The 12,939-nt window shown below is 38.8% G+C and overlaps 1 protein-coding gene and 1 pseudogene across 2 annotated transcripts in view; both read right to left on the bottom strand.

Moving 5' to 3' along the window:
- RBMS3 (RNA binding motif single stranded interacting protein 3) overlaps positions 1-12,939 on the bottom strand; it is a 1,498,583-nt gene that overhangs the window by 649,743 nt on the left and 835,901 nt on the right. The window lies entirely within an intron of this gene.
- On the bottom strand, positions 11,793-11,906 carry LOC116635333 (annotated as a pseudogene).

Here is a 12,939-nt window from a genome sequence, read left to right as displayed (position 1 = left end):
ATATCGACTCTGAAGTCTGAGAAAATTAACAGAAATCCCGTTTCAAACTGTGCTTACCACACAAAACATGAAGAAAATGTCAAAATATTTTTTCTGACTTGTTTGAGCACTATTTTTAGTTGGTTTTTGAATAGAGAACACATATTTGTTAAAGACGCCGAATTCATTCCAGATGGAGGCTTCACTATGAAGTTATGGGATGCAAAAGATCTGGTTTTCCTTTGTTAAGAAAAACCAGAAAGGCTGATCAGCTGAAAAATCAAGGTTAGCCAAGCCCAGGCCTAAGAACCTCTGTGAATATTTTATAGTAATTTTTAATACATTTAGAACAGAGCTCCCTTCAAAAATAAAACAGAATAAAAAACAAAACCAAAGAGAAGGCAAGAGGAGGCCAGCAGGCAGGGAGGGATGAGTTGAGAGGAAGGAGGGGAGAGAGGTAGGGAGAGGGAGGAGGACAGAGAGGGGGTGAAGAAGAGAGAGGGGAGAAGGAAGGTTAGAAAGGAGTGGAGGGAGAGGGGGGAGGAGGGAGAAAGGGAGAAGGGAGGGAGGGAGAGGGAGAGGTCTTCACAAATTTCACAAATGTACTTTCTGGTCTCTTTTTACTCCATTTAAACCCTTCCCCGTGAAAATGCATCTCCCTGTGGAGCCCTCGGTTGGGTGGCTGCACGGCTTTGGCTTTGGAATGCTCACACTTCAGACGTGACGGACGTTGTACAATGAATGGGCAGTCCCAGAGTTACGAGTTTCTCCCACATACCAAATACATTAAGTAGCGGTGGAGTGCTTGGAAGAGCTTTGGCACGGGGCCACTCTGTAACAGGAACTTGCTTGGCAAAGAGCTGCTTTAAGTACATTTGCTGTGTGCATATTTGTAGCGATTTCGTTCCCTTTTAGCCCCTTGAAACTGACATGGGTGGGCTGGTTTTTTGAGGATGTCCACCACTGAACAAAATGCAAAAGCCAGACCTTCTAGAATTTGCCACAGGGGCTCTGTCCACAATAGCTGCTGATTCTCCCCCTGCTCATGCCAACACGCATTATATGGGTCTATACCACATGCGCTTCTCCTCTGTGGTGAGCTGAGACTTAAAATATCTTAGCATTATCATTGGAGATTAAATCAAAACCAGGGAGGAGGTAAATATCGTCTGCTCTATCACAAAACTGGCAAAATCACGTATGTTAGGCTTTTGTGGGACGAATGGAAGCACCTACAACAGTGATCAAGTAATCTAACTGTAGCAGTTAACGATTAAAAAAATGTCAAATATAACTGAGAAGCAGATTTATTTTCCAGTTTGTTAACAGCAGAAAAGGCAGACCTACAGTCAGGAAGATAATGCTTGCTATTAAAACGTAACTGATGAATGCTACAAAAAGAGTATTTGTCATCAAACAATACTTCCATTGTAAAACAATTCCAACCTATGCATGAAAGATTCCAAACGCTAGTACAGCATTCAATTTGATACTGGAGTTTTATCATATTATTTCATGCAAAGAAGAATTATATACTCAATCTGTCTGACAGCTTTGCATATAAAGAACAGTTTCTGCATGACAAATGTGGTGAGCTTATTAAGTTACCAATATACTGCCAAGCCATATTGTCTCAGCGACAGCAGACCCAAAATATTTTCAAATGATTTTTTAAAAGGGCAATGCGGGAAAGCTTGAACAACCACATGTTCTGACTTTAATAAAAGTCACAATTGCAGGAACATTTACCTTATATCTAATTAGAACAAATCATCCCTAAGCCTCATTGAGCCCATATTTAGTCTGTCACAGAATTTTATTTTTTGAGATAGTTGGAAATATTAGTTTTTGATTTATCATCTGCTACCTCACAGCTGCAGAAAACAACAACGAAAGCAAAACACTATTAACGTGGATTTAAAAACAGACCACTTTTTCTTTCTTAAAAATATAGAGACATGAGCGTCCTTACAAACTTTCTTTTATGATGGGTAGAAACAAACTGCTAAATCATGCAAAAGATTACTTTAAGAAAATATTTAATCAAAACTAGTAATAGAAAATAATTCCAAGCAGACTAGCCTCCTAATTTTCTCATGTGCTTGAAGACATCATTACTTTCAATCATGGAATGAATGAGAACCACTAAATTATATTTGCATTGCAAACAGGAATTGTGAAAGGCTTGGGTCATAATCATGCTAATAAAAACAAGAAGATATGCAACAACTAGAATTCTACTGTCCGTATTATTAATGAGGACACTGGGAAGGAGTACATGCTAGGTGTCCGGTACTGTGTTCAGCATTTTTGACATAATTGTTCTTATTTTCATTCCCACAATAATTCTCTAATATAGTCCCATTGCACAGATGAGGAAAATAAGACACAGAAGTGTACAACTTGCTCAAGGTCATGGGGCTAGATACAAATCCAGGTCTTTCCGATGAAGCACTAAGCTCTTGACTGCCCTTTTATCATATTTCCTTGCTCCACTGGATTGGGGGTGGTATTCCTCACATAAATTAAAACTAAATAGGGTTGTCAGACTATCCTATGAAGAGCTGTCAGTTATGGCAAAGATCATAGCCTAGTTACACCAAAATAACAAAGGCAACTGCGCCCCTCTGTTCTTCGACAGCTACGCGATGGAGACACGACTTAGTCAGGTGCATCACTCTTGGTTGAATATTTCAAGACTCATGCACCCCATTTACAGGGGAAAGTGCCAACAGAGGACAGGGACTATTGCCAAATTGCCTTAAATGTAGCTTCATTACAAATTTAAGAGTTAAACTTTCCAGTGGATTGAAAGTAGTTTTCTTTCGTTTTGATTGCCCTCTCTCCAGTATGGTCTAGAGTTAAAAAAGAATGAGTGCATGAGTGCATGGAGCATAATTTTTTTTAATGTATATTTTCTATGGAGCTCCATGACTTCTTTAGGTCATTAACGCCGAACTGAATGTTACAGGTGCTGACACTGTGTTCTATTGCCACAGCTTCCTAATTGGGCAGACAACCTTAAGAGAGTCCTGAATGCCCATGGCCACTGACTATCTCACCTTCGGCCATAAGAGTAAAGGAAATAATCTACCAGGTAGTGTCATTCCATGACAGAGGCAGACAACTGATTTAAAGATACACTAAGTAACAGTTTGGGAGTTTGCCAAGACTGTTTTCCTTCTTTTCTCTCAGATACAAAAGCAGTCTATGCAAATATTACTATACACATAGATTATATCCTCACATACATGAACACATTTTTTAAAAGATTTTATTTATTTATTTTGAGAGAGAGCATGTGAGTGTGAGTGGGGATAGGGGCAGAGAGAGAAGAAGAGAGAGACTCTCAAGCGGACTCCAGGCTGAGCACAGAGCCCAATATGGGGCTCGATTCCACAACTCTGAGATCATGGCCCGGTCCAAAATTAAGAACTGGACATTTAACCAACTGAGCCAACCAGACACTGCCACGTATACTAATTTAAGAGGATAACAACCAAATGGAAAAAAAAAAAAAAGTACATGGTCATTGAGTAAAAAGTTATGTTCTCCTATTACTAAAATGTTTCAGTATTTATTTCTTGTTACTGAAAATTTTCCATGTTTTAGAGAGTAGTTGAGAAAATAATAATAAGTAAAATCATATGCTAGTCTACAAGGGTATGAAGTCATTGTAGAACAATGTCATTATTTAATTATACTTTGAATTCTCATTTCAAAATCAGCCTGCTAATGACTGCAGAAACATGCAACATAAATACAACATCCTTATTTATTTTTCAGTGTTATCAATTATGTATTTGGAAAATAGGTTTTCGTACTTACAAGAAATAGGGTATCAGATTTGTCTCATCATTATTTTATTTATTCAATATTAATTGGAAAAAAAACATTTGTGGAGCACGAACTGTGTGCAGGGCATATGTACAAAGAGAGCACATAACTGGATGTTTCAGATATTCACTTAAAACATTTAGAACTGAAGAAGACATTGCCACCACAATGAGTGTGCTTTTAATTTCAGTCATAGCTTCTGGAACATTCATGACCAGGCAAGTTGTCCTTGGTGCCCCTAGGCTAATTAGACATTACATTCAGGTCAGCTTTCACTCTTGGAAAGATATTCACCTCTAAAATAAAGTATGTTTCTCAGTTAAGATTCCTAAGTATTTGAGAAATATTCCTAAATATTTGAGAAACACACACACAGAACAGACTAGAAAACATGTTTTATTTGTGGATAAAGACCCAAGGGAAAGAACAAAAGGAGTTAAGAGGATGATCATGACTGGTTCTTGTTTTGTCCCCAAATGTATCACTTCCTTTCTACCTTGCCATTGGTCGGTCCTTGCTTATTCTGATATTTACTGGTATGGGATAAAAATTTTATTGAACTTAAAAGAGACAAATCAGACAATGTTTTGGGAGCTGAGTTGAATAAACTGAAACAAAAGTGGCTAATCAAAGCGAACTGACCATAAGTACTTTACCACAAACACAAATGTACGTAAGTCCTTTTATCAGTAAGAAGGCAGCAAGCAACCACTGGACAGCTCTGGAAAAGAAGACACCACACAAGTTGCTTGTCAGGGGTTCTGATAACCAGGTATTCCCCCCAAAGAATTCACAGTCCAGTTTGAGAATGAGACAAATTCTGTAATTGGAGGCAAGAGGCAATACATAGCAGATGCTCTAATGGATGAACAAGCTGATTTCAGAAGGAACACAAGAGGGATGTAGCACTTGAGGAAAACACACACACACACACACACAAAAAGGAGACACTTGGGGTTTGACTACCAAGTAAGTTTTGCCATTTCAAGTGACTCAAAGCAATATTTTGGAAAAGCTCCTTATAGTCTTGGAACAAAACTTGTGATTTCCAAGAGTGGATGAGATGTTTATTGTGGGAAAAGTTCTATGGAAACAGGTTAGTTAACCACATGAGGGTAAGGAGTCTGACGGCCACATTCGAGGTAGATCACAGAACAAGGACTGGTGTCTTGAGTTTGGTTCCCTACAAGCGAAGTCCAAGATGAGGATGGGCAAGATTTATTAAAGAAGTGTTCCTGGGATAAACTGGTAAGGACTTCGGTTGGGGGGGGGGGCGGGGGGAAGAAGGAGCATAACAGGAATGGGGAAAAAGCCAAGCAGGAGTAGTTTTTCTAGTGAAGTGCTATGGAGGGTAGCTTCAGTTTGATCCCACTAGGGAATTAGAGGCTGCAAGCTGCATGTTAGAGTTTATCCCAACCTAAGACAAAGGAGCTGGGCTTTCATACACACCAGAGAAGACATGAGCTCTAAGGCAACTCAGCTCTCCAGCAGCCCAAGAGCAATCCTCTGAAGAAAGTCCCAAGTTCTTTGCCAGCACAAGCAAAGAATCCAGAGGCTGGGTATTGGGAGCTCAGAAATGGTCAAAGAAAGTCAAGGAGGTAAGAGTGCCAACAATGGGTAGTACACAGACGGATGAAAAATGGGTGAGGATGCTCCTTATCTAATCACCATCCCCCATTTTTTTTCTGGGTCAATTCTTGGACCACACTCTCCTAGGACAGGTCCAGCCAATGCCCTCATCCCCACACTAGCAAAAACATGCCAAGATAGCCCCCAAATCAAAGCATTAATCTAATGCTACAATTAGAGCATGTAGGAAGGGAAGAATACCACTGGCGGTGAAATTCATATGTCTGCAAAGCAATTTCATCCCAGCGGCACAAGCAATTCAATCACCACCCCGGTGCTGCAGATTTAATAGCTTAATTTTCTATGGACTGACAATGTCCATCCTAACAAGCCCCTTGCGGAATGCCTCAGGACAAGGCTGCACAACACACCATTTGGTGCTGTGTGCTTACATAATTATTCCTCCTCTAGAAGCATTTCACGGGGTGCGCGGGGAAGAATGAGTTAGCAGGGGGAACTTAGGCACTGCTTCAATATTTAGAGAACATAAGGTATTATTATAGGATTAATAAGCAAGGCTAGTTCAGCAATAGGGAAGGCTGCCAAGGGAGGCTGTGGAATTGCTATCACTGGAGATAATGAAGGCTGAGAATAGATACCCACCCAGAATGGATTTTATAGACAATAAAAATCCATCCCACTATTCTAGAACAGGGGATGCACTAGGTGTTTCACTGTAGGACTCTTCCAGCCCAAATGATTTCATAAATTAGATGAAGCAGTTTAGCTTAAAATATTACTTATTAAGTATTACTTATTCCAAAGTGTATCCAGTACAGGGGTGGTTGATTGCAGAAGCTATTGAGTGACAAACATAACTGGAATTACAAACCACACTGGCACCTATAAACAAATGCCCACTCTGAAAACAGGACAGTGAGAATCCAGGAAGGCAGATTTTTACAGTGGAGAAATAGGGACCAAAATACCACATAGCAGTATACTTGAACTTCAGGTATTCAGGGCCCAAATAAGCAATAATTCTAAGTATTTAGTTGGTGCTTTGTTCAGACACTGCTTGATGTCTATGGTGTGGAGACTTTGAGTGCTGAATGCCTAGTCTATTAGACGTCACTGAGGATGATGTGAATGTCACAAAGATTAGAATAGTTGCATAGGATGAATCGTTCTAGAAGTTGGAGGAATGAATACATTTTTAAAGTATCCTGTGAATGTGACAAAGGGTTCAAATTTTCCGATTCAATCATGGTTTCTTTAGGTCAGGAACAACATTTTAAAATTTATGTGAGGGAGTAGAGGATCAGTTCATCAATCAGATGCTGGGTCTGTGCTTAATTAAGCATTATGCTTGCTCAAGGAATGGCACACTGAAACACTTAATTTTCTTTGGATTAGTGAATTGAGACAATGATAAATCTGCCTAGTCAATACTGTGCAGTGGCCTATGGACATACGCAGGGCAGAGGATAAGAGATTTCTCTAAACTTTGGCCAGTTTTCTACGATGCTATTCTATGAATCAACTCCTAATATATATTTCTTTTGGTTTCTTTTTTTTTTCTTTTCATTTCATTCTAAGTCTTTTAATAAATTCATGGGGAACTAATTCATGGCTTTCACTGGATATACATTGGACACATACTGACTATAGAATCAGCCATGATTGGGCGCCTGGGTGGCTCAGTTGGTTAAGCAACTGCCTTCGGCTCAGGTCATGATCCTGGAGTCCCGGGATCGAGTCCCGCATCGGGCTCCCTGCTCGGCAGTGAGTCTGCTTCTCCCTCTGACCCTCCTCCCTCTCAGCTCTCTGTCTCTCATTCTCTCTCTCTCAAATAAATATATAAAATCTTTAAAAAAAAAAAAAAGAATCAGCCATGATTTTTAAATTTTAGATTCTGATATTAGAGCAACACCATAAATTACTGGGACCTCTTAGCCACCTGCCCGTCCAAATTTTAATTATACCATGAGCTCGGGAGAATTGTATATACATCTTAAAGCCCACATGCTTACACTTGTATGTGGTTCATGAAGATGTGGGTATGCCAACGACCTAAAACCAGAAAGGGTTCTTTTCTCTTCAAAAATCTGGAGAAATTTTAATTGAATTATATATAGAAAATATATATAATATGTTGTGGAATTAGAAACCAAAAACACCTGGGGCGCCTGGGTGGCTCAGTCCTTAAGCGCCTGACTTCGGCTCAGGTCATGATCCCGGGGTCCTGGGATTGAGCCCCGCATCGGGCTCCCTGCTCCACGGGAAGCCTGCTTCTCCCTCTCCCACTCCCCCTGCTTGTGTTCCCTCTCTCGCTGTGTCTCTCTCTGTCAAATAAATAAAATCTTTAAAAAAAAAAAAAAGAAAGAAAGAAAGAAAGAAAGAAACCAAAAGCACCCATGTTACCTATATACTGGCAGTGAATTTACTTTTCAGAATAATGTAATAATATTGATTTGAATTTCAGAAAATTGATAAAATCATAATCTAGTATACATTTAATAAAGATACCCAGAATGCTAAACTCTAGCCGAAAATTAGTATTTGGGGATCTGAACGGTCTTACATTTTTAAATTTTTTTTTTTTTTTAGATTTTATTTATTTAGCAGAGAGACAGAGGCAGGCAGAGGGAGAAGCAGGCCCCTTGCTGAGCAAGGAGCCCGACGTGGGACTCGATCCCAGGACTCTGGGATCATGACCTGAGCCGAAGGCAGACGCTTAACTGACTGAGCCACCCAGGCGTCCCACGGTCTTACATTTTTAAAAAACATTTATTAAGTGTCTATTACGTGCAAAACCCTATATAAGGAACTAATGACACAGTAGTGAGTTGAAGACTATCCTCAGCTTGATGGGGCTTTTGTATTAGTGAGGAATGAAGACTAATAAAAATAATCATGTAAAGAAATGTGAACTTGAAATTGTGACAAGGAAGCAGTGCTTCGAGCACCTACACAGGAGGATCTGACCCAGGCAAGGAGGCCAGGGAAGGGGTGGATGAAGAAAGGAGGGCTGAATTGAGATTAGAAAGATAAACAGAAGCTAATGTAGCGAAGGAAGGAGAGAGTACTTTTTAGGCCATGGGGCATTAGCTGCCAACAAACTTACCCAGAGGCTGGGGGAAATAAGGACATATTCCAGAGTTCTTAAGTCATTAACTATTATTGTGTGATCTGTGGAAAGCAACAGATCAACACTAATTCTGGGATGAATTGGGTGGTGGGGAATGGTGGAATTTAAAAGGAATTATATAATACTAAATATATATGTATTTATATTTATATATTTATATTTAGTAATTACATATACATATATATATATTGTTTAACCTTGTAAGCTTTATTTTTTCACTTTAGCTTATACACATTTATGATGAACAGAGATCTAGCACTTCTAACAAATAATCACTACTTCATGGTTCTTAAAGACTTTTCATTTCAACCTTTAGTCATGCCCACTGTCACATATTCCTGGTTTCAGTGGAAAATTTGCTCATTTTTTAAATCTAATGGACAACAGCCAAAGATTTTAGAGTAGGACTAAACCATTTGAATGTGCTACATTGTTTGAATGGAGGGGCACTCTTTGAAAAGAGTTGAAGGGCACTGCACTGCATAGGGCCATTAGCAAGACATACTGATGTTATAATAGACTTAACCAGAGTAGGTCCTACTAAGTTAGCACATTGCTAAATGATGCCATTTTCTTCTCTTCTTTGGTCATGAATAATCATTTATTGATAAAAGAAGAAGGAAAACACTCAACAAGTAAGATGTGGGACTGATATTGCATTCTCTTATCCTCTGAAAAGCACTCCAAAGTGATGAATAACGGTTCTCTGGTGCTAATTGGTTCTGCTTCTCTGGAGAACCCTGGCTAATACAGGATGAATTCATTCAGGAGTAATATGACCCAAACTGCCTTGTAGAAAGATAAATTTGGTGTCAATGAGGACGTTAGACCCAAAAGGAAAGCCTGGAATTCAGAGTGACTTCTTGGAAGAATATTATAATCCCAGTAGTAGATCATGAGGGCTTAATCTACAGCTATGTGCAAAATTAATAAAGTTTGGATGGAAAGGTAATTCAGGAATAGAATTGTCACATCTCATGGTACTACCCAGGTGGCTCAGGTAAATGAATAAAAGCAGACTCCACGGGTTTCAAGAGCACAGAAGAGAAATGTCATAATACTTTAAGGGCATAAGAGCTCAGGCAAACTCGTAATGGAGTTTTGATGCCTTAATTAAGGTAAACATTCTATTAAAATATATGAAGTTGCCAATATCCAAGGGTTTTGTTGTTGTTGTTGTTGTTGTTCATGAAAATGATAATTTACACGGTTCAAACCATAAGCAACTATGTGTTGTGTGTATATGTGAGAAGGACACCCATAAGTTTGGACCAATATACCCAGTTGTGTGAATTCTTTGTACTTTTTTTTTAACACTTAGTGTGTCAGTAGTTTTCTTTCACCTGAATCTTACTTTGACTTCTGAGGATGATATTATTATATTTAATTTTTTGGATAAATAATATATTAACATGTTTTTTAAATTTAGTAAATACAAAAAGGTATGGCAATGAAATCTCTTCTCACTATTCCTCAGTCCACCTGTCCCCTGACACCCATGAGCAACTTCCTGTGTTTCCTATACAAATTTCTTTGTGTGTTTACTAGTTATAATAAACAAGCAAAAAATAGAATCTTATTCACCCACCCTCCATGCACACACCACTTTTTTTTTTCACGAACGGAAATATGAAGTACAAATTGTTCTGCCCTTTGCTTTTTTCTACCTAATAAAATGTCTTGGAGATGTTTCCAAATTAATACATAGTGTGCTTCCCAATTATTATCTATAGCTGCATAGTGTTCCATTATATGGACATGCCATAGTTTATTCAACATGTCCCTACAGATGGACATTTGAGTTGTTCACAAACTGCTGTTATTACAAGCAATGCTGCAATCCATAATTATTGGCACATATCCTTTCAACTGTGTGCAAAGGATCTGCATGTGTGGGATAAATCCTCATAAGTTGGGATCCAGTTTTCATAACAGAAAAGAAATAAAAGTAGAAGAAAAATAATAACAGAGACTTTTCAAAAAAAAAAAAAAAAAAAGGAAAAAAAAAAAAAAAAAAAAAAACTTTAAAAAAAAAAAAAAAAGGAAAGGAAAAGAAGGAAATAATGGAAAAAAGGCAGGCAGACTAGGACAGGGGAAAAGAAGGAAGGAATGAGAAATGAGGAAAAGGGGAGGAGAAAAGAATTAAGAGAGGGAAAAGCTCTTGACCTCTGCAAAATGGTGTGAGGGAAGTGATTAAACCGTAGTGCAGGGGTGGGGGGCGTCAGGAGAGGGCACGTGGGAAACGCAGGGAGCTCCACAATGCTGGCAGAACATAACAAGGAAGTGACTCTTCCTGTCCAAACAATCCTACCCACTACAGCAACACAGGAGAGATAAGTTCCGAGGCTAAAAATACAGCACATGGAGGCAGACATCTCTGAACAGAGCCCAGGATGTGGCCATTCCAGGTTATCTAGCAAGTGAGCCACAGAGGGAAGCCACGAGTTTTGAGAAAGAACCAACTATGTATAAAGACCTGGTGCTTGAGGCAAAAGTAAACCTTATCAGTCAAAACCGTGCATCATCTATGAATAGGTATAAGGCCTTAACTATAAGAAGCTCACAAGAGGCCTGCAAATTGAAAAGGGACAGACAAGGAATCCAAGAAGGAAAGATGAATCCAGACCAGATCAAAATGCTGTGCCTCCCTGCTCTGCCACAGTGACTGATGGTTCCAACGGGGTCCCTCCTGAGGGAAATGAAAGGTTGAAGTCAGTGTTCATGACTTACTTTTAAAGTGCATTTAAGTCCACCACATAGTAGAATCCATGTTATTCCCACTCCAGTGAGTTTCTTTGTCCTCTTAATAAAGTCCAGAGTTGAAAATAAAAACAAAAATAAAAAAAATAAAATCTCCGAGTCTTGTGAAAGATAGTGATTTATCTTGCAGTGAATTTATTCCCACATGGAGTGGGCGAATCCAAGGAAACAGGCCCCGTTTCAGAGCCCTGTTTGAACAAGGGAATACCTGACTAGGTGTGCCATTTTACTGGCTTCACTCGTGTTTTCCAAAAATGCCTACAACTGCATAATGCCTGAAAAAGCTTCTTTTATGCCTGAAATTGTTGCTATGCTTAAATGCAAGTCATGGGGGAAATGATAAAAAGGGTGTGAAAGACATCAAGAGATATTAAATAGGTGATTTTAAAAATTTCATCTAGAATGCATACACCTAAGAAGGAGAACACATTTCAGAAGAGGAGAGAGAAAGAAAGGAGCCAAGAACACAATAGACATGTTACACATGGCCTCTGACTTTTGTTTCTTTCGACTGTTAATTTTACCCAACATACTGGAGCTAAACATGAATTTTAGGTCATGTAAAGATCAGATACTACACTTGATCTTAGCCAAAAGGCCGAGAAGCGATTAGGTCACGTAAAGATGAGGATAATGTAAATAATGTAGAAGACTGAAATCTCAGCATTTCCCACCTTCCGCTTACCCTAGTCACAAGTCGACAGTTATCAACACTGCTCTGTCCCAAAATTCAAAAGATTAAAGGAAAAATATGAGCTAGTGGACAGCTTTGGTTTTTGGTCTGTTTTTTGGGTTGTTTTGTTTTTTACTATGATAGAGATAATTCTGCAATTGTTGTAAATTCTATTGTGTTATGTGCTCCTGTTACAAAAATCAACTTTATATGAGAAAAATAGACTGAAGTATATTTCAATTTTTATTTAGAAAAAATAATTTAGATACAAACGAGACTCCTATCCTCATGATAATCACTGATGGATGTAGGATATCCGATATCAGGGCAGCACCCTCAGATTTTACAAGTGACATTCTGTCTGAGCCTCGTTCTTTCTTGACTTGCTCTTGACATTAACAGCACCAACTTCTGCTCAGTTCCAAAGGATAAGTCTAGAATATGATGTTCTCCATGGCGATGCCAAGTCCAGTTCTTGTCACACTGTAATGCACTCAACTAACACCTATTAGGCAAATAAATGACTTCTAGCAAGAAGCATCAGAAACATAATCTTCAAACAATGGGCTGCTCCAGAGTTCTAAGCATCCCCACAAATTCTCTACACTATTCATTTAATGGCAAAGGGGTGCTACTGTATTAAAGTAAGTAGCTAAAGAGCTTATGGCAATCATTTATAAATCCTCTCTGTGGTTTGGGGTTTAAGTACCTTCTAATGCTCACAGAATTTAACTCCAAGGAGCTATCTACAAATCCTCTGCATATAGTGGGGCTTCCTTACATGACATATTTCCTAAAATAGAAAAACCAGTAGCTGGAGTGTGGCCATTGTTTCTTCCACATATGAAAAATGATTAGTATGGCAACTGACTTGATCTAAACTAGGTAGTTTAAGAGAACTGTAGTCAAGAATAGCAAGACTAAGATTTTCTATTCATAAAGTGAACTCCTTCGATGCACCAGTTCTATT

The sequence above is a fragment of the Phoca vitulina genome, unplaced genomic scaffold (assembly GCF_004348235.1).
Source record: "Phoca vitulina isolate PV1807 unplaced genomic scaffold, GSC_HSeal_1.0 scaffold10, whole genome shotgun sequence".
In the NCBI taxonomy this organism is placed as follows: domain Eukaryota; kingdom Metazoa; phylum Chordata; class Mammalia; order Carnivora; family Phocidae; genus Phoca; species Phoca vitulina.
The sequence above is the reverse complement of the archived record's forward strand: the minus strand, read 5'-3'. Positions and strand labels throughout refer to the sequence as shown.